Source organism: Myxocyprinus asiaticus, chromosome 1 (assembly GCF_019703515.2).
Source record: "Myxocyprinus asiaticus isolate MX2 ecotype Aquarium Trade chromosome 1, UBuf_Myxa_2, whole genome shotgun sequence".
Taxonomy (NCBI): Eukaryota; Metazoa; Chordata; class Actinopteri; order Cypriniformes; family Catostomidae; genus Myxocyprinus; species Myxocyprinus asiaticus.
The window spans coordinates 57,149,264-57,175,678 of record NC_059344.1 but is presented as its reverse complement, the minus strand read 5'-3'; the positions used below and the strand labels follow the sequence as shown (position 1 = coordinate 57,175,678).

At 38.4% G+C, this 26,415-nt stretch overlaps 1 pseudogene; it reads left to right on the top strand.

Annotated features, from left to right (window-relative positions):
• Positions 1 to 1,950: 1,950 nt before the first annotated feature.
• On the top strand, positions 1,951 to 24,338 carry LOC127440146 (FRAS1-related extracellular matrix protein 1-like; annotated as a pseudogene).
• Positions 24,339 to 26,415: the final 2,077 nt, after the last annotated feature.

Here is a 26,415-nt window from a genome sequence, read left to right as displayed (position 1 = left end):
TATTTTTGCAGTTTACAGTAGTTGTAAGTTCACATTTGAGCAATAGATGTCACTATTGCTTAATTCATGTAGGCTGTTAGTTTCAAAAACACTATTATGGCTTTTGGATAAAGCAAACAATGTTCTTTTTTAAAGCAGAAAATACAATGTATTTTTATAGACCAATAATAAATACAAATTAATACAATTTAATATTAGTGAATCCTAGACACGAAACATGTAGTTTAGGGGTCTTGAGATTAATGGCATTTTCCCCTTAGAATATGCCCTTTTTATGGAGTTAGTGAAAGTGATGGTGTAAGGAGCACACCTTTACAAATAATCAATTTGATCTACAAAGTAAAATCCATTCAGAATAAGACATCTGTATAGATATAGCATACAAATAATCTCTAGAAGTTGTTGAGATTTGACAGCATATGACATTGCAAGATATGTTTGATGTGTTGATGTTTAAATTCAGGGGGGATAGTGTTAGAGAGGGGGTATATACGTATATATATATATATATATCATAGTGGATATGGCTCAAACACTGTTACCAAATTTTAATATTGTCTGAATCCAACTACTTTCCCAGAGCTGTTGGATACTCTTTTCACACCCATCTACTCTTATTGGTTGTCAGATCACTGTGTCCATCAATACCATGTAAATATTGACCAGTACTTAATGTCTCTTCCTAAATCTTTTTTGCTAATGGATTTAAAATTAACCAGCACGTTGAGAAAACCGTAGAGTATAAGCCTCTTAATTTGCACTGTTATGAGGAGAGAGGGGTCCCTCCTGCCTTGAGGCAAATCCAGAGTCAGAGTTATGTCTTTGCTATTTATTGTTACAGTAAATCAGCCTGTTGGGATCACCTCTTTGCGCTTTATTGATTTTGAATAGAATACCAAAGAGAAAATTGTTGAGGCCTCAGGTGGGGAAATACGATTTCTTGACTGTTCAGCTGTAGCCATTTCAAATGAAATAATCAAAACTTAATAACAAAGACTAGTGGCACTGTTTCCGGAGAATTACCCTGATACACTTTTATTAGTGGTTGATTCTCAAATTGTTAATGTAAGATTTCAATCTGAAATTTGCCAGGTATTGCACAGTCTCCACAATATTTGGAGGAACTTATCTCAAGTAAAGATAACAAGCAATCGATGTGTCTTTCTTTAATCTTTAATTGTAACCCACTGTTTTTGAGAGACTGTGAGTGTTGTTTCTAGATTTTTTTCTTTTCAGATAGGCCTACTTGTCTTTTCACACTCACTATCACAATAACCACAAATGAATGGTCTTAGGAAACTTTGAAAACTTGGGTTTCTTTTGAAAATTATCACATTCCATTCTGACCTTTTGCCTCCATGATTCTCAGAGACTTTAGCCTAATTGTTAACATCCAAATGTATCTGATGTAGTAGATGAAGTGCTATACAACTGAAACAAAGATAGTTACTATCCTTATCTGTTAAGTGGGCCTGGCTCCACTTACTTCTTGAAACAAAGTCATGTTGCAAAAGGCTTCGGGAAGATAAACCTGTAGATAATTGTCTTTGTGTACATGTGAAGTCTGTGAGAGGGTCTGAGTAAACAAACTGTTGTGAGTTTGAATGCAGCTCCATTCATTTAGTTCAGAATTACCTGGCATGAAGTTAGTAAAGTTGAACACGTTTTTTTAAGTTTTTGTGCCTTTTTGATATCATTAGGTCTATTTTTCCTTATTCAGAGTTAAGTACAAACTATTATGTTTCCACAGAATATTTTAGTTAAGAATCTTGGAGACTACACTTTTTTTGCAGTCGATAGATTAACAATAATTGTAAGGTCAAAGGTTAGTGCAGAAGACACTGATGGTTGCTGTGTGACAGAATGTAATAGTTAAGGGTAGGACATTGTTCTACTAGAATTAAAACCTAAGTCTTTCTATACCTTGGCATTAATAAATAATAAGTTGCAATGGGACGCAAAAGTGGCATCATTCATGTATTAGATCAAGATAAGATGGTTAGCTGACGTCAGTGAATGAAAGCAGTGTTCTGCAGTGTGACGTTAAACTTCATCAAAAATTATTTGAAACTATTTTTGTTCAATTGAGAGACAGCATGGATTTGTTTTTTGTTTATTCATTTGAACTAACTACACAGAACTATTTAAGTGAACGGCATAAAAAGGGTTCTGAATAAAAAAAGGATTACATCGTCATGGCAACGGAGTTGTTAAATTGGATACAACTTTATACATAAAAAGTTATTAAGCATTTTTATCACACTGAAATCATGTTAATATGCATATTGTTAATATCTTGTGGCTATACTTTTGAAACAGGGAGTATTTTAAAGGTGCAGTATGTAAAGGCTCTGATATACTCACGGCAAAGTTCTTCTTTGTTCTTCACTCAGACCTTAAAAGAAGTTTGAAACAGTCGTGCAAAGGTATATTGTTTGCGAACATCCAGACACCGTCCATGCAACTGGGGGAGGCATTTAGAGGAGCATTTATATATGAGGAAGCACAAGACTACATTTTAAAAAAATCAACTAATACATTAATACATTAAAATGTATTATCAATGACTATATGCATCATTCTACGAGTAGATTCACATGAGATCAATAAAAGAATCTGTTTTAACCAGTCAATGATGATTTAAAATAATTTATAATCAGTATTTCATGTGTAATTTGTAGGGCTGTCAAACTATTAAATTTTTTAATCGCGATTAATCGCATAATTTTTTGTAGATAATCGCGATTAATTGCTATATCTTTATAAACATGAGTGGACAAAATATGCTTCATCCAGATGTATTTTTCACTTTCAGTTATCCACACGAAACCTACCCAACCAACAGAGTAGAACAACAGAAAATGAACACAACACAACTCAATTCAAATTATGTACAAAATATGGTAGTTGTAAGTGTATTATGACAGGATATATTCGCTTCTTTTTATGGAGTTTTGACAGACATAATCTTTCCAGGAGCACAGTGGAATTAAATAGCTCTGGTCATGTGACTATTTGCACCACTCATGCAAAAAAGTTTACAATTTACAATTGACAACTCAATTAACTGACAATGTGCAAAATACATCAAAAACTCATTTTAGACCCCAGTCACAATTGTAACCTGTGGGATTAAATGGGTTAATGACAGTGTAGATTACCTGCAGGGTTCCAGCAATGTCTCCAACTTCTGCATTGGCTAGTGCACTATCAAACAGAGATACTGTGACAGAACCTTGGAGACAGCAGCTAGGTTTCCGTTAGCCGGTAATCAGTATCGCCACTCCCTATATGCATATTATGCAGTCTGAGTAGGGCACCAACTCCCTAGGGGGGCACCAGAAACTCCTCCGGCTGCCTTTACTGGCACGTTATGTGTTATTCAAGGAACCGGTAGCAGTCGCGGAACACTTCGCGCTCACACTGCGCCTCGCAGTGCAAGTCAGGTGTTCAAATGGCAGCTGTCTTGCCACTGCAATCATGTTACAAAGTTCCGAGCTCTATCTGGGTATGTTCTACTGCTGTGCTACATTGATAAAATATGCAATTATCAGCATAATGTCTCCAACCATCTGTTTTCCCGACGGTCAATGCAAGTGACATTAGCAGCGTTTGCGCAAATTGACTCGCTTCTCATGAACTACGGTTTATTCAAAGGGTCATATTATGCGTTAACGGCTTTAAAGAAAAATGTGTGGCGTTAAACGAATTTTGCTTTAACTTCGACAGCACTAGTAATTTGTCATGTTTGCTTTCTGCATTGATGCTAATGCGCTAACACACTATACACGGCCATAATGTGCAGCACCGTTACCATCTGTTATTGTATTTTATGATGACTATGATGATGAATACTACTGCAAAAATAGGTGTAACAGGGGCCAGATGTACACAAAATGAGTAGAACGCAGACAAAATGATGAGTAGAGACATTTCTCTAATGTGAATGTGTGATTGGCTTTAGGCTGCAGACAGCACATGTGTGAAAGAGCATATCAAACAACAGAGTGATTGGGCACTTAAGAGTATTTGAGTGGATTTAGTTCCTTTTGTAGACTTATTAAAAAAAATCACACAACATGGTCTTGGAAAATGTCTCTACGTGAACGACTGTGCAGATGTAGGCAAGTTTGCACAAGCTTGATAACTCTTTACACCGGCGTGTTCATGTTGACTGATCTTAACTGACTGAAGAATGTAACCGGAGTTAGCTGTTGGCCTCAAAGTAGGTGGACAAGTAAACTGGACAATCACTTGTCCGAGTTACTTGGAAATGTTACTTGTCCGGAGAGAAAAAGGACATTTCTGTTGTATGTTTTTTAAAATTACGACTTGATGCCCAACCTTATAGTATACCATATGCAATCAACTCGATTATAACCCCAGAGTTATAACTTTACTCAGGGGTAAAATTTGTAATACTAAAACATTTACATAATACAAAAAAAAAAGAAAAAAAAAGAAAGAAATTACAACAATATCACCTAAATCTCACGGGGGCTACTTTTCTCAATTCTTACCTTGTTTTATTAAGATGGAATGATTTTTAAAGTGTGTAGCCTACGTTATGGCCTTCAGTCACTTTGTTTCCCAGCAAGACACAATTTCTTTCATCATTACTCACTCTCAAGTCTGTATGAATTTCTTTCTTCCCTGGAACACAAAAGGAGATGTTAGGCAGAATGTTAGTCCCAGTCACTATTCACTGTAACTGCATCTTTTCTTCCATACAATGAATGAAAGTGAATGGTCACTGAAACAAACATTTTGCTTAGCATCTCCTTTTGAATTCCATGGAAGAAAGGAAGTCATAGGCCTACAAGTTTGCAACAGCACGAAGGTGAGTAAGTGATTACTTTTTTGTGTGTGTGTTTCTCTTCACCCTGCAGCTGTGTAATTTTGGTGCATTACAAAAAGCATTTTTGCTATTTCTGCCCTTCTTGTCAAATGTGTTGTGTTATGACTTACTGTATGAGGGAGCGCCGCGATACGAAAGGCAGCAAAACTAGATTGCTCCAATGTCGCAAGCTTGCGATGTAGACAGCTTTGTTGATTATAAACAGGAGCAAATGCTTTATCGCTTCTAATGTCAAATTAATATTTTTATAGATCTGTAACATCCTAAGTTCAGTAAATATGCACTTCTTCACTGCGCACGCTCCCACTAAAATCAACAAGCCTTCAATAAGGTGCACGAAAGAGGGAGAGAGAGGGACGCGGAAGAGCTGATTTATTCATGCAGATTCTGGAATTACAGTTTGATACAAAGAAAAGACTATTGATTTGTTCATCTGTTTGGATTGGTTTTCCGATTCTCAGAGAAGTCCTTGCATTATGAACGTGGAACATGCAATACCTGCAACCCCGCGCCTGTAGGTTATTTTCAACAGCAGAATAAGAATATTAACTTTGTGTTAAGTGACACAGGCCTAGGTTATGTCACAAATATAGCCATTTATTTTTTCGTTATTGATGTTTTAATCATGCTACTGGTCTGGTTGGGCAAGTAAAATTCTATTTCACTTGCCTATTAAAAAATCCACTTGTCCCGGACAAGCGAACAAGCGATAATGTCGAGCCCTGGGTTTGGTATAACATGATGGGTGAATAAATGATGACACCATTTTAATTTTGGGTTGAGCTATACTTTTAATTCCACTGCTCAATGCTAAATATTTACACAATATTTTTGACCCCTGTTCCATTCACATCCCATCCAGTCAGAGCAGGCCTGGATTCCTGTGACCATTAAAGACACTATGCACAATCAGCCACCCAAGCCTGACTTTATGTCCATGTTCATTTTGGAGGTGGACCAATTCATTTTGACTCCACTTTCAACGGTGACACTGGATGCGGAGGACACTGAAACGTCCAAGCAGAGACTGGTGTTCAACATCACTAAACCTCTGAGTGAGGGCTTCATTACTCATCTGTCACCTGGGTGGATCTCAATGATATGCTGATCAGCTACCAGCCACCAAACTCCAGCGACACACAGCGCCGGAACTATGAGGTAACAGTGCTAACATGAGCTTCAAAAGAAGTTTTGTTTAAACATCCCTTTATCTCTCTGTTAACTCAAGCCTATTATTCTGTGTTTAAAGGGATAGTTTACCCAAAAATAAAAATTCTGTCATAATACCTTCATTTACTTTCATGTTGTTCCAAAACTGTACTTGCTTTCTTCTGTGGAACTCAAAAAGAGATGGCAAAATTTTAGCTTCAGTCAACATTCACCATCATTTATGTTTCAAAGATGCAATGATAGTGAATGGTGACTGAGGCTAACATTCTGCCTAATGTTTACTCTTATGTTCCACAGAAGAAAGAAAATCAAATGGGTTTGGAACAACATAAGGGTGAGTGAATGATGACAGGATTTTCATTTTTGGGTGACCAGTCCCCCAAGTTATTAATTGTTCATTTCCATTAGGTAGAGTTTGAGGTGCATGATTTCTACTTTAAGAAGAGCCAGCCTGTAATGGTACATTTGTCAGTCAAGAGAGCTGATACCAATGCACCAAGGGTATCATGGAACATGGGTATGTATAAATGCAACTTTCTCATATACAGTACACTATATCTACTAGAGGTAGTCTGATATATCGGTTTTACTGATTAATGTGTGCCAATAGTTGCTTTTTGGAACTATCGGTTATTGGCAAAAATCTATGCAGTTTCGAGCTTGTTTATAGTTAAAAGTCCCAGGTTATGCACCAAATCTGAATAATATTGGGATTTTATATTGGGAACATTAAACTGCATCTGGGATTTTATTCATTTTGGACTCTTGTTGTCACTATGTCTGTGCCTGTCATAGTTAAAAAAAATTAAAAAAATAAAAATTAACATTCTATAAATTGATTTTAAAAACTATTGTCCAGTAATCGGTTATCGGCTTTCCCGCCACCTTAGTTATCGTCAGTTATCAGTATTGGTTATTGGTATCGGCAAACCTCTAATATCCACTCTGTTCCCAGTGATTCATTTTATAACACTGTCATAAAAAGTACATTTTGAAGGTAGTAGGCTGCAAGAACAATACAATTAACGTTTGAGACAATACGTGAGTCCTGACCAGTCCTGATTCTTAATTGATTGAATGAATTGATATTGGCTTTATACCAGGAGAAAACTGCATTAGAGAGCCAAATACTACAACTAAAACTCACAAATATGTTTTTGCAAATACAGTAGATGCAACAACTGATTCTTCTTATACCTGTCATGTTAATACGTCTGAGCCTGTTGGAAGGTCAGTCACGTCCAATCACATGGGATCAGTTGCAGATTGTTGACAACGACAACCTGAAAGCTGTGAAAATAATTACTGTAGATGGCCTTCAGCACAGGAGACTATCTGTGAGAGGTAGTCATAAAGAACTTGCACAGTTTGGCTTCAAGGTGCTGTAAGCGTTTTCAGCCATTTTGCTAACTTCTGCTAGACTTCCACTTGAAATAGACCATCCCGATCCTTTCAACCACATACCCTCTCTCCAAAACCCTGCCCTCCAAAGAAATTTCAGCAAAGCCGATGTCAGCAAATCTGAACACGTACAAGTTAAACGCCAGTCTCTGATTAGCTAAAAAGTTCCGACTGCTCCCCCAGCACTCTTTTTACTGTTTACCTAGCTTTGTCACAGAGGCAGGAATGGTTTCTCAGGATAACGCCTATTTCAGTGTTATTTGTCAAGTAATAGGGATATTTATATGTGATATTCCAAACAAATTACTTACAGCACCTTTATTTATTCAGTCATAGCCTTGTACAAAACAATCTACAATAGAACAACTCTTTGTTCATTTAAGGTGGAAGAAGTTTCATGTTCACTGTAAATGATATTAAGGAAGGCGTAGTGCGCTACCACCACGATGACAGCGACACTACTAAAGATTTTATAGTGTTACGGATAACTGATGACTTGCATCAAACTCGATATAAGTTTCCCATCAACATCCTGCCCAAAGATGACAGTCCACCATTCCTCATCACCAATATGGTGCTGGAGCTGTCTGAATGTCAGACAGCACTTTTGAGAGGATCCATTCAGCAAGCCTGTGATATGGACTCCAGTGATGACTACATTATGTTCAACATCACCAGACCTCCTCAGGCAGGAGAAATCATGAAGATGCCAGGTCCTGGAATCACAGGTGAGAACAGGCTGGAATTTCAAAGCTATCAAAGCTATCAACTCTCAATGTATATGGTCAGATCAGTAATTTGAAACAGTGATGCAATTGCTAATAACCATTACCAAATCCATTTATGTGGTTGTTCCAAAACCCTCCTGAGATATCTCGTTTTGGCCGAATTCTAAGCATCGTATGTGTCCCTGGGATGGCGATCGCAGAATGTACCATGATGAGCTCGGAGGAAAAAATACATGCAAAATGGCAGAAAGACTTATAATCCATTCAATACTGAAAAGTGTTAATAAAAACAGTTCAATATGATAGAAAACTGACTATTTTACCCAAAATGTGTGTGTGCTGTGTGTATTTACACTCATTAGAGTATCGCATCATTCCTCTCGCGTCACCTGTATTGAAATCAATTGCGAGTTGAGTCGATGATACAAGGAGGTGAGGCCTATGTAGAGCATTCCAAATAAATCTCCTATGAGGCTTCATTTCAGCAAGGATGCTGCCATAGAAGACTGCTGCCTAAGTAGGCAGGAGACAGCAAGGCATCTCACAAAGTTTTGGAAAATACACATTGTGTTTGATTCATTAGTGGTGTTTGCTAAGGCAGTGATTTGAACAAACCCTCTAAAGTATTAAACTTCAGTGCATAACTCTTCCTGCTCGTTTGTGCTTTGTACATGAATGATACCTCCAGTTGTGTTACTTGATGTACTTTTTTATGCAATCTGACAATCAGATTTTTGCCTGGCAGACATTTAACAGGTAAAAAAAAATCCTATAGCAACCACCTTGGAAATTACTACCAACTAGGCATGTGACAGTATAACATTTTCACTTCACGATAATTGCTGAAGCTGGTATTATCATGGTATTAAATTACATGACAAAAACGGGTTGAATGATAAACAAACTTTATTGTTGTACTCTTAATTACCAATTTTATTACTTTTTTCAATACCAAACTGGCCTTTTAAATTAACAAATAACAAAGAACTTTGAAAATGAACCCTGAACATTTAAAAAACTAATTCAACATCATTGATACTGTACATAGCCAAATATAACATTTAGTTGATGTCTTAATCATTACAGATCAGTACAGACATTGTCTTGTTGAGGCTAAAGCTTAAGAGCAATTTTATCCAGCCAGCTACTAGGCTACAACAATGGTATGCATGTTTTTCAGGATAGCAAGCCAGTTGCTGATAAATTGATTGTGTGCTAGCTGCAACTTTAATAACCGCAAGTTCACTCACACTGCATGGCAACGTACGATTGCCTTGCATACCAACTTGAACTTAATATGGAAATCATCATTATGCCACATTGTTATTATTAATTACAGGACTTAGTATTAGCTGATTACAACTGTATTTTAGTTGTTACTACAAGACGCAAAGCAGAGTTTTAGCTAACTACTCTTCGGCCACTTGAAAGCAAGCCACACATTTTCTGCAAATGGCAACAACAGTTCACTCTCTTTGCCATCTTAATTGTCACTTAGCTAGTTGTCTCTTAAAGTGTTGTCTCTCAGTTTTCAAAAACAGTTTGGAAAACGAGCAGAACTATCACAACTTACCTTTATCTCACTGAATTGCACGGGATGATTGTCCCGCAGATGAGCGAACTTTGTTTACATCAAAGTGCACATGTGTCATTCATGCTGCATACATGCAGTGGTGTAAATCTTGATTCATTGATGGAAAAAAAACTACTTTCCGATCAAAAAATGTAAACAATTTGGCTAAAAGGTTATCTAGAATTATTTACGGTATTTTTAAATGCCCACGATATCAATATTGTGCATGTTAATTACCGTAATATGCCTAACCACCCAGAACACCCTAGCATTGTCACCATGACTTCTTCAAAATCTTTTTGGGATATTTAATTTTCTTAGATATTCCTAAAAAACTACAGCAAAGAATCTCTTTTTTGCAGGTTACCCTGTGACCCATTTTCTTCAGAAAGATCTTTTCCATTCCATCATCTATTATCATCACTCAGGCAACGAGGTGTTTGATGACTCTTTTGAGGTGGTGCTGTCTGACTTTCACAATCCTCCTAATCTTTCTGACCCTCAGGTAATTTCATGATTTCCTGAATATTGCTTCCCCCTAATGATCAGTAAAGTGTGCCTATCTATCTAATTGGAATTCAGATGTTACTAAGATCTTAGCCTCTTTCAGCTGATTCTCCTAATCTGATTTTCCTCATTCTTCTCATGGGGTTACTCTCTAAACAGGTGACCTTTGCTGGTTGTTGTGATACAAATCCAGCCAATCCCTGATCAGCCTCCACAAGAGGCACCAGGTATGTCAAGATACTTGGTTGTCAATGAGATGGATGTCATGTACTTGACCAAGCAACAGCTGCACTTTGTTGATTTGGAGTCACCAGATAGTGAGTTCACATACGTACACCGTCACCACCCTACCCTTCTACAGCACCACCTGTGGGTACAAAATAAAGCTACTGTATTCCACACAATCTAGTTAGAAGACTGTACAACCCACAGGACACATCCATTCACTCCAAACAAATGTTCTTACCTGCAGCACATAAGTTGACACGATAATTCAGGATGATGTTAATTTCTTGATAAAGCTTTATAAAGATGTACACCGGCGGCCAAAAGTTTGGAATAATGTACATATTTTGCTGTTTCAGAAGGAAATTGGTACTATAATTCACCAAAGTGGCATTCAACTGATCACAAAGTATAGTCAGGACATTACTGATGTAAAAAACAGCACCATCACTATTTGAAAAAGTAATTTTTTATCTAATCTAGACAGGCCCCATTTCCAGCAGCCATCACTCCAACACCTTATCCTGGAGTAATCATTGCTCATTTGGCACTAGAAAATCACTTGCCATTATATCAAACACAGTTGAAAGCTATTTGGTTTGTTAAATAAAGCTTATCATTGTCTTTGTTTTGAGTTGCCACAATATGCAATAGACTGGCATGTCTTAAGGTTAATATTAGGTCAAAAATGGCAAAAAAGAAACAGCTTTCTCTAGAAACTCGTCAGTCAATCATTGTTTTGAGGAATGAAGGCTATACAATGCTTGAAATTGCCAAAAAACTGAAGATTTCATACAAAGGTGTACACTACAGTCTTCAAAGACAAAGGACAACTGGCTCTAACAAGGACAGAAAGAGATGCGGAAGGCCCAGATGTACAACTAAACAAGAGGATAAGTACATCAGAGTCTCTAGTTTGAGAAATAGACGCCTCACATGTCCTCAGCTGACAGCTTCATTGAATTCTACCTGCTAGACACCAGTTTCATGTACAACAGTAAAGAGAAGACTCAGGGGTGCAGGCCTTCTGGGAAGAATTGCAAAGAAAAAGCCACTTTTGAAACAGAAAAACAAAAAGAAAAGGTTAGAGTGGGCAAAGAAACACAGACATTGGACAACAGATAATTGGAAAAGAGTGTTATGGATCTTAACCCCATTGAGCTTTTGTTAGATCAGTAGACTGTAAGGTACGTGAGAAGTGCCGGACAAGACAGCCACATCTATGGCAAGTGCTACAGGAAGCGTGAGGTGAAATGTCACCTGACTATCTGGAAAACTGACAGCTAGAATGCCAAGGATCTGCAAAGCTGTCATTGCTGCACGTGGAGGATTTTTTTGATGAGAACTCTTTGAAGTAGTTTAAGAAGTTCTGAACATTGTTTTCAAATTGTAATAGTAATTTTTTACATTATTAATGACCTGACTATACATTGTGATCAGTTGAATGCCACTTTGGTGAATAAAAGTACCAATTTCTTTCCATAAGAGCAAAATCTATACATTATTCCAAATTTTGTCCATCAGTGAATGTTTTAATTTACAGAGTTTAAATGCTCCAGTGCTGAGACTTTTCACCCAGGTATATACTTTGAAATATGGTTAGACATACTTTTTCTAAGTATTTGAAACTGAAAACAGAATCCTCTCTAATGACTCTCTCAAACCTTGTAGCATGCAGTCAACTACATGAAAGTTGCTTATATGCCCCCCATCCTGGACATTGGGCCCTACTCCCAACATATCCAGTTTTTCTTATCAGTGACCAACCAGCAAGGCAGCACAACCACTGGAATCTGCTTCAACATAACAATTTTACCAGTGGACAACCAGGCACCAGAGGTATCCCTCATCTACCCAATCCAGAACTATATACAGTATGTGTGATATATATATATATATATATATATATATATATATATATATATATATATATATATATATATATATATATATATATATATATATACATAGTAAGGAAGGAGCCAATGCTGCAAAACCGCCATATATAAGCCAGACAACAGTTTGCAAGTGCACATGGGGACAAAGATCTTACTTTGTAGAGAAATGTCCACTGGTCTAATGAATCAAATATTTAACTGTTTGGCTGTAATGGCCTTTGTTATGTTTGGAGGAAAAAGGGTGAGGCTTGCAAGCTGAAGAACACCATCCCAACTGTGAAGCATGGGGGTGGCTGCATCATGTTGTAGAGATGCTTTGCTGCAGGAGGGATTGGTGGACTTCAGAAAATAGATGGCATCATGAGGAAGGAAAATTATGTGGATATATTGAAGCAACATCTCAAGACATCAGCCAGGAAGTTAAAGCTCGGTCACAAATGGGTCTTCCAAATGGACAATGACCCCAAGCATACCTCTAAAGTTGTGGCAAAATGGCTCAAGGACAACAAAGTCAAGGTATTGAATGTGCCATCACAAAGCCCTGACCTCAATCCGATAGAAAATTTGTGGGCAGAAATGAAAAAGCGTGTGCGAGCAAAGAGGCCTACAAACCTGAATCAATTACACCAGTTCTGTCTGGAGGAATGGGCCAAAATTCCAGCAACTTACTGTAACAAACTTGTGGGCGGCTACCCAAAACGTTTGACCCAAGTTAAAGAATTTAAAGACAATAATACCAAATACTAACAAAGTGTGTGAAAACTTCTGACCCACTGGGAATGTGATGAAAGTAATAAAAGCTGAAATAAATCATTCTCTCTAATTGTGAAAAACTGAGTTTAAATGTATTTGGTAATTCTCTCATCATTTACTCACCCTTGACTTTCTTTTTTTTCTTCTGCAGAACACAAATGAAGATTTTTAGAAGACTATCTCAGCTCTGTAGGTCCATATAATGCAAGTGAATGGTGGCCAGAACTTTGACGCTCCAAAAACACATAAAGGCAGCATAAAAGTAAACTATATGACTCCATTGGCTAAATACATGTCTTCAGAAGCTATATAATAGGTCTGGGTGAGAAACAGATCAATATTTAAGTCGTTTTTACAATAAATATCCACATTCATTTCCACATTCTTCTTCTTTTGTTTTTTGGTGATTAACATTCTTTATGCATATCACCACCTACTGGCTGGAGCTGGTCAAAAGTGGAGATATATTATAGTAAATAAGGACTTAAATATTGATTTATTGACACCCTCACCTATCATATCGCTTCTGAAGATATGGATTTAACCACTGGAGTCCGATGGATTTCTTTTATGCTGCTTTTATGTCTTTTTGGACTTTCAAAGTTCTGGCCACCATTCACTTGTACTGTATGGACCAACAGAGCTGAGATATTCTTCTAAAATCTTCATTTGTGTTCTGCAGAAGAAAGAAAGTCATGCACATCTTGGATGATATGAGGGTGAGTAAATGATAAGACAATTTTCATTTTTGGGTGAACAATTGCTTTAACATGTCTCTCATCGTTCATGTATTGGACATGAACGATACAGTACCTCAAATATTTTGATCAGTTATACAAACATGACATTTCATGATTTTACAAGCTCCAAACACAAGTGGTAGTACTAGGATGTGTTTCTTATCCTTTTTCGGTGTATGTGAAGCAGTTGACAGTACATGAGGGGGCAGAGGGCTGGGTGAGTGAAGACCGCATGCATCTAACTGGCCAGGATCCACTAGAGGACTCTCTGCATGTGCAGCTAAACAGGGGACCCCAGCATGGCAATATTTACCTAGATGGGACCCCCATGAGTCCAGGCCAGACTTTCACAGTGAGGGATCTGAAAAGCCTAAAAGTTAGGTCAGATATGGTTCGACATACCCTTACTGAAAAGTACTGTGGTGGTACTACCCTAAGATACAGTGATAATACCAAATGGTAATGCCGTATGGGACTTTGATAAACACATGGTATTTAATGGATAAATGATGAGCATATTTATGCATGATGGTGTTTACATGGTACTCCAAGGTACTTCAAGGAATACTATTCTACCATGTCTACAAAAAAACAAAAAAACAAAATATGAATATATATTTATTAGTGCTGTCAGTCCATAAACAAAAATGTTGTAATCATGATTAATCGCATACTTTTTCATAGTTAATCGTGATTAATCGGGTTTGGGGGTTGAGAAGGCAAAGCAATATGTAAAAATGTAAGACTTTATTAAAACATAAAAAAAAAAAAACCTTCCATAGTATAAAGATAGAAATGCACTAAAATAGCACCAATTCAAGTAACATTAAAAATGTCCCAAAGTCTAAGTTGGAGGTTGACTAATTGAAAGAACTGGTCCCCACATAGGTTACATATTTATTGCAATGGGCATTAAATCTCTTAAACTCTAATCCTCCACAATATTAATATTAATGTTTTTGCTGGTTTATGCTTTATTAATGGTAAATGCGTTAATCAAGAAACATTAATGTGTTAAAATTTTTAATTAATCGTATGTGTTAACGCATTAATTTTGACAGCTCTCATATTTATATATTAATATATAATATATTAAAAATATATATACACTGATCAGCCACAACATTAAAACCACATGCCTAATATTGTGTAGGTCCCCCTCGTGCCGCAAAAACAGCACCCGTATCTCAGAATAACATTCTGAGATGATATACTTCTCACCACAATTGTACAGAGCGGTTACCTGAGTTACCGTAGACTTTGTCAGTTCGAACCAGTCTGGCTATTCTCCGTTGACCTCTCTCATCAACAAGGCATTTCTGTCCACAGAACTGCCCCTCACTGGATGTTTTTTGTTTTTGGCACCATTCGGAGAAAATTCTAGAGACTGTTGTGTGTGAAGATCCCAGGAGATCAGCAGTTACAGAAATACTCAAACCAGCCTATCTGGCACCATGTTATAAAGTGCAATTTTGAAAGATGACTCATTTTTTCATCTCAGACATAATTTAAATTTAACTTTAAATATTAAATTTAATACTTTAAATATAATTTTGCCTTACCATTTCATTTTCTTTAGTTTGTACTATTTTTCTCAACAGATATCACCATGATAACTCTGAGGCAGAACAAGATAATATTAAATTCAGTGCCACTGATGGGATAAATATTGCTGACTTTGTGCTACATATCAAGGTATTGGTCATTTATCTTGCAGTATTTTGCATGTCATAAGCTAAAACTTTTCCACAACAGAAAAATATAAAGAAGTCTTACAAACTTACTTTGACAGGTGACACTAGTCAATGATGAAGTACCAGTCCTAGTGCCTGGTTTGAAACCCATTTTATCCTGTGCAGAGGGACAAGAAGTGTCTGTCACCATAGAATATATCTGTGCCACAGATCCTGACAATGATGATAGCACGTTGATGTATGTGATTGCCTGGCAACCATATTATGGGGTAGTTCAAAGAAATGGCATTGTAGTGGACCACTTCATTCAAGCAGATGTAACTGCTGGCTTAATTTCCTATAGACACACAGGTAATGTGAAAATAATTGTATATGATTTTTGTAATTTTTTTTTTTTTTTTGTGTACTTCAATAGTTTAATTTAATACCCAACCTCAAATTTTGCAAGCAAGTATAATTAAAATACTGCTAGCTACAGCTGTGCTAGAGGATTTGTGCCTCTTTGTATGCATATGTTTTATGTGATATGTAAAATGTAATTTTAAACCTATGCAATAACTGCTGCAATTACCTAACCCTAACCCTATGTGCACCCAAGGACAAGAGATTGGGCTACAGCCTCATCATGATATCATTACATTTGTGATCTCTGATGGAGAATCGGAGCCAGTTCCTTCCTGTTGCGATGGGAGGGCCACTTTATTCAGTGCTCAAACACCTAAACTCCAGAACTCCCTGCCTGTCTATGACCTTAATATCACTGTTTATCCTGTCAATAATCAACCACCATCTATTGCTATTGCTATTGAGAAGCTGTAGGACATTTGTACAGTAGAGAAGAACATTTGTGAAATACAATACACTGTCACCACATGTCATCGTAACCATGACACTTGATTTTCTCATGTCAGGAGAAGGGTTCAAGGTGGATGAGGGTGGGTCGGCTGCTATCACAGTAAACCATCTGAGAGTTGAAGACCAGGACACTCCTCCAGAAGATCTGGTGCTCATCCTAGTTGCTCCTCCACAGTTTGGCTACATAGAGAACATCCTGCCCAGCCCAGGCTTTGAAAAGAGCAACATGGGAATCAGTATAGGTCAGTGCAGTACTATCACGTGTATCATACATGGATTTGTGGATTGAACACTTTATTTATTGATTGGTTAAAAAAATTTTTTTTTTTAATTTATTTCAGTTATCAGTGCAACAAGCAATGAACATAATAATGCACCAACATTACATTGGTGCCTGGGGTATTAAAATATATAGTTTTTTTCCCTCTGCCTCTCAGCTTCTTTCAGCTACAGGGATGTGTTGAATGGACACATTAACTATGTCCAGTCAAGACACTAGAGGATGGAACCTACCACTGACCAGTTCATGCTGCGTGTGTCTGATGGAAAACAACAGTCTACTTCAGTCCCATTTTACATTATCATCAGTCCAACCAATGATAAGATTCTAGAATTCCTGGCCAGAAATATCACGGTCAGTTAGAAAGTAATGCATTTTATAACTCAACTTAATAAATTAATAGCTAAAGAGAGAACACACTTTACAATTCCTAGCTAGAAGACATTGCACTTATCAGTTTTACCATGATGCTAAATTTTTGTCTCTCAGGTTAAAGAAGGAGACGTAAAGGATTTGGACACATCTATCATCAATACAGTCCATTTGGATATTCCCAGAGACCGGTTAATGTTCAGCATTATCCAGCAACCCCAGTATGGCTCCATCATGGGTGTGCCTCATGGTAATGACGTGACGCATTACAAAAGACTCAACAAGCGTGGATCTGAGATCCCCGTAGAACACTTCACCATGGATGACCTCAGGAATGGTACTTTGTGTTTCAAAGATTTAGCATTTGTTTCTTTTCACCAGACCAGCAAATCTGGTTTATTCATGGTACTTTCTAAGGCAAGTATCACTAGTTCTGTTGTTCATACTTAAGGAGCGGTCATACTAGGCTATGAGGATGCAAAATTATTTTGGGCACTGCAACAAACCAGGATATGACGTCATATGCGAGGGCTTCTGGTTTTAATAAAGAATAAAGAATAAATCACAAATAACAAATAACAAATAATATTATATTCAAAATGTTAAAGAAAAACATCTGCTCACTTTCCTGCAGCAATAAAAACATGCAGCTTTGAAATATGTATTCTTTTTGTTAAGCCAAGAGGTCAGAATGTGACATCAATCTTCTGTTGGTCACACATGTTCTTGTCGTTTGCAGGTCAGAGTTCACCAAATTTTGTATGCAGTAGAATGCGAAATATCTTCACATGAGCTTGTGTTTCCAGTCTCCTGTGTTCGGATGTGCTTTAATGGGACTGAGAGTGCAAAGTGTAGTGTGACCGGGGCTTTGGGTTCTTTTCAAGCTTAAAAACATAGCTACATCCCACAAAATCCTAGCAATCACATAGCAACATCTTAGCAGCCTCCCACATCACCCTAGCAACCACATAACTGTGGCTTTGCAACCACCCAAAAAACTCTAGCAACCACATAGCAACACCATGGCAACCACCCATAGCACCCTAGCAACCATATTGCAGTGCCCTGGCAACCACCCACAGTGCTCTAGAAACTACATAACAACATCCTTGCAACCACATAACATTTTAGCATCCACCCACAACACCTTTACAACTACATAGCAATGCCCTGGCAACCAGCCACAGCACCATAGAAACCATATAGCAACCACCCAAAGCACCCTAACAACCACATATCAACATTTTAGCAACTACATAGCAACACCTTGGCAACCAGCCACAGAACCCTCGCAACCACATAACAATGTCCTTGCAACCACCCACAACACTCACATAGCAACACCCTGGCAACCAGCCATAGCACCCTAGAAACCACCTATCAACGTCCTTGCAACCACCCACAACACCCTAGCAACCACATAGAAACGCTCTGGCAACTAGCAACCACATAGCAACATCCAAGCATTCACCCACAACATCCTAGCAACCACATATATCAATGCCCTGGCAAGTACCCAGGGCATATATCAATGCCCTGCAACCACATAACATCCTTTTAATGACCCACAACACCCTAACAACCACACAGCAATGCCCTGGCAACTAGCAACCACATAGCAACACTCTAGTTAGTAGCCACCCACAACACCCTAGCAACCACATAGCAACATCCTTGTAACCACCCACAACACCCACCAATCAACACCCTGGCAACCAGCCACAGCACCCTAGCAACCACATAATAAAGTCCTTGCAACCACCCACAACACCCTAGCAACCACATGGCAATCACACAGCAATGCCCTGGCAACCACCCACAGCACCCTGGCAACCACATAACAACATCCTTTCAATGACCCACAACACCCTAGCAACCACATAGCAACACCCTGGCAACTAGCAACCACATAGCAATACCCTAGCAACCACATAACAAAGTTCTTGCAACTACCCACAACACCCTAGCAACCACATAGCAATGCTCTGGCAACTAGCAACCACATAACATACAAGCATTCACCCACAATATCTTAGTAACCACATATTAATGCCTTGGCATCCACCTACAGCACCCAAGCAACCACACAGCAATGCCCTTGCAACTACCCACAGTGCCCTAGCAACCACATAGCAATGCCCTGGAAACCTGCCACAGCACCCTAGCAACCACATAGCAATTCCCTGGCAACCACCCATAGCACCCTCGCAACCACATAACAATGTCCTGCTCTTGCAACCACCCACAACACCAACATAGCAACGCCCTGGAAACCAGCCACAGCACCCTAGCAACCGCATAGCAATGTCCTTGCAACCACCCACAACACCCTAGCAACCACATAGCAATGCCCTGGAAACTAGCAACCACATAGCAACACCCTAGCAACCACCCACAACATCCTAGCAACCACATAACAACATCTTAGCATCCACCATCAACACCCTAGCATCCACCCACAACACACTAGCAACCAATTATCAATGCCCTGGCAACCAGCCACATCACCCTGACATCATGACACATGGGAAGAACCACTCACATTTTCTTCCAAAAATTGCAAATCTTTTAGCAAATTTCTAAATATCTATTTGACCTACAGTATTAGTCTACCCAGGATTTTTAATTTAATGTAATCTGTTTCTTTCCATTTATATTATTGATCTGTAACCTGTAATGTCTATATCATATATCAGATAATAAAGAAAGGGTGTGCTGCTCTGTCCTCAGGCATGACTCTGATGTACATGCATGATGACTCTGAGAGTGTGCAGGATGGATTTATCATTCAGCTCTCTGATGGAAAGCATCAGCTCCTGAGACATGTGCAAGTACTGCCAGTCAATGATGAGGAGCCACATATTATAAGGTAACTGCTATGAGGTGCATATGATGTCATTTAGCAAAGTAAGACAAGTCCTTAATTGGTCCTGGAACAACATTCCTGTGAAACAATCATAGGCCAAACCCTATTCTTTAACTACCCCTTAAATAAGAGGGAAATGATACATTGATGACAATGTTGTTCATACCTCTAAACTCAGCTCCAAACTTAACCCTAAACCTAAGCATAAAATCTGACTGGTTGAGAAGAATGTTGTTCCACAACCAACAAGGATGTTGATCCAGGACCTACATGACTAAATCACATTGTGTAAACTTTGTGCCCAGTGTGGAATAAGGATGAGTGGTCGGCAGACTCTGTGGTTCTGCTTTGGTTTTTCAGAAACAAAGGGATTGAGATAGAGGATGGGGAGTCCAGGTCTATCTCCAGTGCTGTACTCAGTGCAGAAGACAAAGACTTTCCAGGAGACATAGCATTGTTCGTGAGGCCTGTGAGAACTAGCCGCAGGGAGCGTGAGGTCCTCACCACAGATGTCTTACTGGCTGTAGATGGCACTGATAAACCAGAAGAACTGCTCTGTATTTTCACTGTACCTACAGCACATGGACATGTGGAGTACATCAAACACACTGGAGTGCAAATTCAGTCTTTCAGTCAACTGGACATAGCAGCAAACCTGGTGTGCTATGTACATGACAACAGAGCCACTTTATCTAAAGAGACACTGCAGTAAGGACCTCTTGCAAAAATTTAATGCAATCTATTAATTTTCACTGAATCTCATGAGGAAAAGAAGGATCATATTTCATCCCAATTTTTTTTTTAATGAAATTGAAATAATATTTTGCATTAGAAAAATAAAGCTTATTTTAGGCACATTAATATATAATAATAATAATAATAATATAATATATATATATATATAGCATTATAACATTTTTCTCATTACAGTTAAGCACATTTGCACCCCAAATTCATATGACTGTATTATGCAGATTTTCATTGAATTTCTATGCAAATGTGATTACTGTGCTATGATCGTTAATGGTAGGCTATTCATGCTACATGTCTAAATATGTCTAAATTATCCCTAGATTTGTGGTTAGCAATGGCAAATTCACCCGGAATGGAACCCTCGAGATCTTTGTGGAAATGACTGATAAGAATCTGCCCACATTAGTGCAGAATGCTGGTCTAAGTGTTCCCCAAGGGTCCACCATAACTTTAACTCCTGATGCTCTATTCCTATCTGACCCTGACACCCCACCCACTGCCTTGATCTACAAGATGGTCCATCCTCCCCAGTATGGCCAGTTGCTCTTGAAGGGACAACCTCTGATCACTGGCAGAATTTTACCCAACAGAACATTGATGATCTGGAGGTGGCATAAAGACACTCTGGTGGACCTTCTCAGATCAATCGGTTCAGGTTCACAGTCTCTGATAGCACAGAGAGAGGCTTCCTGGTTGATAGAAAAGTGCAAACTGAGCCAGTCTTCTTTACGCTACAAGTTAGTTTAGCAATAATGTGCTTTTTTTCTATTTGTTTTTTCTGGTTTTGATATATTTGGACTCTCTTTTCTCAACATGTTTGAGAGCATTTTCATAATTTTTTATATTCTGCAGCTGCACGCTACATACTGCATATACTTTCACTTTTTTCAATGATAAAAAAATACAGCTTTTTTTGTGTTTGTCTATCTAAGATTGAAGCTCTGGACAGCTCTGCTCCACAGATAGTAGTGCTTGAAACTATGTGGAAAGTGGAGCTCCTCAAAGATGGTCGTTATGGGATCTTTATTTCATCTAGAGATATTAAGGCTCAGAATACTAACTCTGCAGACGAATATCTTATCTATCACATCCTCAAAGCACCTTACTTTGGGTATCTGGAAAATTGTACCAATGGTGAGAGACTGAAATGGGAAGGTCTTGTTGGAAAATATCCATCCATCCACCCATCCAGCACTCTGTCTTTTCTGTCTGTCTGTCTGTCTGTCTGTATGCATACAGTAATGTGAAAAATTTTGCAAAGTGTGGATATCTTCAAAAATAATGCCATAAATAGTTTTAATTTATCAATTAATGTCATACAAAGTCCAGTAAACATAAAAAAGCTAAATCAATATTTGGTGTGACCACCTTTGCCTTCAAAACAGCACCAATTCTCCTAGGTACACTTGGATACAGTTTTTCTTGGTTGTTGGCAGATGGGATGTTCCAAGATTCTTGGAGAATTCACCACTGTTCTTCTATCTGTTTAGGCTGTCACAAGTGCTTCTGTCTCTTTATGTAATCTCAGACTGACTCGATGATGTTGAGATCCGGGCTCTGTTTGGGCCACACCATCTGTTGCAGGACTACTTGTTCTTCTGTTCAATTCTATTTGCAAAGGGAATGTCGAAATCTAAAATTCATATTTCTTACTGAAACACTAAAAGCAGAATATATATATATATAACCATTTTAAATGTATTTTATCAAGTTTTTGTGAAACATACAATGCATCTAAGACTTTTGCACAGTACTGTATATACTATTTTTAATGTTTAACATATCTGCAGGTGAGTTTGTGAGGCAGCCGTTTTCTCAAAGGGATCTGAACAGGAGGAATATTCTCTACATTATAAACTCTGCTCTGGATCCTCTAACTGACAGTTTGGAGTTTGCTGTTTCTGATGCACTGGGCAACACTGGAACCTCTCACAAGTAATTCCTGCTTTTTGAAATATTGTGTAGAGATATTTCAGCAGATAGAAAGAAAACTCAACATGCTTTTACAATTTGCTGATGAATTATTATGTAAATTCCAATTAACATCTGCTTAGAAACCAGAAGTTCATTATACATACAAGTATACAAGTGACCAGCAGAGGACAGCAGCATTCTGTCCCGGACAGAGAGACAAAACAGCGAGCTGCCCTTCACACAAACACACACAAACTTATTACAACTCAGGTCAGAGTTTTGTTACAATCTTTGGAGAGTGTCCTTTTTATTCCTTTGTAGTAAAATGATGATAATTGAGATTAATTAAATCAATGCATATTTGGTTATATCCACAGAGGATCTCTCCCAAACCTGCTTCTAGACCCTGTACACCAAACCTTATTGGCTTTCTCCATTACAATGAGAGCTCAGATCAATTGTTTCACTGTAATGGTGACTCCTGGAGGCCATGGGAACCAACTAATGAGGTAATTAATATAAGATCAAATAAGTAATGATTATTCAGTAAAGAGGGATCTTTGAGTTTTGACACATCTGTCCTGCTTTTCAGAGCTTACAGCCTTTATGTGATGATTTTGAAAGTTAGAATAGAATAGAATAGAATAAAACAGATAAGAATAGAATAGAATAGCCTGATGAAAAAAGTTCACAAAGGCCTAAGCTGGTTTGCTGTTCTTTGCTGGTCTCCCAGACTGGTCAGGCTGGTCTCTTTGCTGGTTTTAGAGGGGTTTTGGGCACTCATCAGCTTGTAAGACCCATTGGCTGATCAACTAAATCTGTTTTTGTCAGCAGGGTAGATTAGAATAAAATAATATAGAAAATGTTAAAGTCATTTATGACTTTATGACAAATGTGACTAACTTGAAACTGAATGCTTATTTCCACAAGCTTCAATGGAAACCTGGTCAGTATATTGTCAAAAACAGATATGGACTGGCTTTGGGACTTCAGCGAAAGGAAACCCTTTTGGATTGGTAATTTATTTTTAACATAAAATTGCCGTTACGCAATCAATGTGGTTACAATGGATGCAAAATGTATTGGGGTTCTTTGACCCAATACAATTCCAATTCAAACGTTAATTCACATTTCTCTCTCTCTGTGATTAATCACAGGACTGAATGACCGTGCAAGTAAAGGCCGCTGGGAATGGGTGGGTGGAGATCCTGTCACTTACACCAACTGGAGGCAGAGCCCTCCAAAAAACCAGAAGAAGGGAACAAAGAAGTGTGTCCTGGTCTTGAGGAAGACAAAATGGCAAATACGAGACTGTAGAAAAGGGGCATCGCTATATGTGTTATGTTAAAACGTGAGTTGCAGACAGGCTAATGTTGAACAAGGACATTCATAGATTCAGTGCACCTTCCAAAGACTGCTTTTCTCAGCACATTACATAACCTGAGATGATACAACATGTGAGGGAACTCCAGACTATCACTACTACTTAATGCGCATATTAATCATGTGCACATCATTAATTGAGAAACTGAGAATTAACTATGCTACGTGAACTTTAAGGCCTCTCGTTATTCAGTGATAATGGTTGCCACGGTTGTTAAGCATACCAGGAATATTTATACAGAATGGTGCAGTGAATATCCTGTGGTATGGTGTGTGGTGTACAGAAAAAGCCATGCAGCACAGGCTTCATCAAAAGCTCAGGGTGAAGTATTAAGTGATCAAAATCTACTATTTTATTGTCATTGTTAAGAGGGCTGTCATACAATATTGGAGCATACAGTGCATCCGCAAAGTATTCACAGCGCTTCACTTTTTCCACATTTTGTTATGTTACAGCCTTATTCCAAAATGGATTAAATTCATTATTTTCCTCAATTCTACAAACAATACCCCATAATGACAACGTGAAAGAAGTTTGTTTGAAATCTTTGCAAATTTAAAAAAAAATAAAACCACACATACATAAGTATTCACAGCCTTTGCTCAATACTTTGTTGAAGCACCTTTGGCACCATTTACAGCCTCAAGTCTTTTTGAGTATGATGCTACAAGCTTGGCACACCTATTTTTGGGCAGTTTCTCCCATTCTTCTTTGCAGGACCTCTCAAGCTCCATCAGGTTGGATGGGAAGCATCGGTGCACAGCCATTTTCAGATCTCTCCAGAGATGTTCAATCGGGTTCAAGTCTGGGCTCTGGCTGGACCACTCAAGGACATTCACAGAGTTGTCCCGGAGCCACTCCTTTGTTATCTTGGCTGTGTGCTTAGGGTCATTGTCCTGTTGGAAGATGAACCGTCGCCCCAGTCTGAGGTCCAGAGTGCTATGGAGCAGGTTATCATCAAGGATGTCTCTGTACATTGCTGCATTCATCTTTCCCTCGATCCTGACTAGTCTTCCAGTTTCTGCCACTGAAAAACATCCCCACAGCATGATGCTGCCACCACCATGCTTCACTGTAGGGATGGTATTGGCCAGGTGATGAGCGGTGCCTGGTTTCCTTCAGACATGATGCCTGCAATTCAGGCCAAAGAGTTCAACCTTTGTTTCTCATGGTCTGAGAGTCCTTCAGGTGCCTTTTGGCAAACTCCAGGCGGGCTGTCATGTGCCTTTTACTGAGGAGTGGCTTCCGTCTGGCCACTCTACCATACAGGCCTGAATGGTGGAGTGCTGCAGAGATGGTTGTTCTTCTGGAAGATTCTCCTCTCACCACAGAGAAACACTGGAGCTCTGTCAGGGTGACCATCGGGTTCTTGGTCACCTCCCTGACTAAGGCCCTTCTCCCCCGATCGCTCAGTTTGGCCAGGCGGCCAGCTCTAGGAAGAGTCCTAGTGGTTCCAAACTTCTTCCATTTACAGATGATGGAGGCCACTGTGCTCATTGGGACCTTCAATGCTGCAGACATTTTTCTGTACCCTTCCCCAGAGCTGTGCCTCAATACAATCTGGTCTCAGAGGTCTACAGACAATTCCTTGGACTTCATGGCTTGGTTTGTGCTCTGACATGCACTGTTAACTGTGGGACCTTATATAGACAGGTGTGTGCCTTTCCAAATCATGTCCAATCAACTGAATTTACCACAGGTGAACCCCAATCAAGTTGTAGAAACATCTCAAGGATGATCAGTGGAAACAGGATGCACCTGAGCTCAATTCTGAGTGTCATGGCAAAGGCTGTGAATACTTATGTACATGTGATGTCGTTTTTTATTTTTAATAAATTTGCAAAGATTTCAAACAAACTTCTTTCATGTTGTCATTATGGGGTATTGTTTGTAGAATTTTGAGGAAAATAATTTATTTAATCCATTTTGGAATAAGGCTGTAACATAACAAAATGTGGAAAAAGTGAAGCGCTGTGAATACTTTCCTGATGCACTGTATATAACATTTACATTATATGCCAAGGTTATGTTTTATATTTATTTCCTTATTGTAGTATGTTCTGTTTGCTCTGAGGATTTCCATGTTTGGGACCAAATATAGGACCAAAATTACATAATGTACAAGAAAGCAGTCTTATATTTTTTACAAGCAACTAAGTATGCAACTTTGTAAGTTTTTTTTTCGTTGTCTAATTAAAAAAAGTCATATGCATCTGAAAAAATGCCTCAAAAGCTGCCACTGCAAAACAAAACTTATAATAGTTAGACATAAGAGATTGTTGCCTTGTGCTTGTCTTTTTTTTTTTTTAAAGTTTGCCTGGGTCATAATAAATTCTGAAATAATTACTGGTGCTGTTCAATTTTGCTTGATGTTTGCAATGTTTCAGTGCATTGAATGAAGTGTAATTATGGTCGAAATAACATTAATCTTCAATACAAAGGAT